The sequence below is a fragment of the Brassica rapa genome, unplaced genomic scaffold, assembly GCF_000309985.2.
Source record: "Brassica rapa cultivar Chiifu-401-42 unplaced genomic scaffold, CAAS_Brap_v3.01 Scaffold0616, whole genome shotgun sequence".
Lineage (NCBI taxonomy): Eukaryota > Viridiplantae > Streptophyta > Magnoliopsida > Brassicales > Brassicaceae > Brassica > Brassica rapa.
In genome coordinates, this window is record NW_022610556.1 from 66,526 (window position 1) to 67,682 (window position 1,157).

The window sequence follows — 1,157 nt, forward strand, 5'->3', positions numbered from 1 at the left end:
CGATACGCACAACCAACCATCGACCGACACCAGACCGTCATCGTCGATCGATCCAAATCGTTCGACAACGATCGATACTACACCGCGTACGTCGATCGATACCGTGTCGTCAAAAATGGTAAACATTATTATTCTAACTCATGATGAGAACGGAAACCTATATGACCAGGCCGGTCATCTGCGTAATGCAACAAGTCAGAAAATAGATGCTCAGGGAACTGTAATCCCTGATGCCGATGCTACAGGAGCTGCTCAACCTGTAGATGAGGATGCTCGATCGAAACCACTGGCCGACTACAATCGCCCAGATGAGTACTATTCCAACAGATCAGCGATTCGACTTCCGGAGATCCAGAAGCAGAATTTCGAGCTGAAGCCTCAATAATACACTCTCGTGTCGCAGATACCCTACTCTGGGTTACTGCACGAGCATCCTATGGACCATTTGGAACGGTTCGAGGATCTAATCGCTGCCATTTGGATGGAAGGAGTCCCCGAAGATTACCTGCTGTGCAAGCTCTTCAGATACACGCTGAATGGAGAAGGATGCACTGGCTTAGGCAGCAACCCACAGGATCTTTAACATCCTGGAGCGACATCAAGAATGCTTTCTTACGAAACTTCTTTGATGAAGCGCGCGCTGAAGAACTTCGGAACAAAATTTCCACATTCTCGCAGAAAGCTGGAGAGTCCTTCAAAGATGCGTGGATTAGATTTAGGTTTTTCCAGCGAGACTGTCCACACCACGGATTTAATGAAGTGCAGCTGCTAAGCACTTTCTTCCGAGGTCTCGCCTTACAGTATCAAATGGCTCTTGATACGGCGAGTGAAGGAAACTTCACTACTCGGAATCCGTTGGAAGCTGTGAGACTTATCGAAAACCTTGCTAACAGCAGCAGCACCAAAAACACTGACTCTGAACGGAAGAAGTCTGTAGCCTCTATCGGGAAGGAACAGATGGACGAAGTAAGAGCTAAGTTAGATGTGGTGCACGAGCTTCTTAGGAAGCAAGTATGTTCAGCTGAAGGAGAAGTAGCAGATACAGAAGGAGAAGAAGATGTGAACTACATCGGAGGTACCGGATTCCAAAAATTTGGAAACCAGGGCGGAAACAGAAACTTCTTTGGAAATGGCCAAAGAAGTAACCAAAGTTCACA

General features: G+C 47.0%; 1 non-coding gene across 1 annotated transcript; it reads right to left on the reverse strand.

Annotated features, from left to right (window-relative positions):
* Positions 1-646: 646 nt before the first annotated feature.
* Positions 647-752, reverse strand: LOC117130657. Its single transcript, XR_004453973.1, has one exon. It is a non-coding gene; the product is annotated as a small nucleolar RNA R71 (small nucleolar RNA).
* Between the last annotated feature and the right edge of the window lie 405 nt (positions 753-1,157).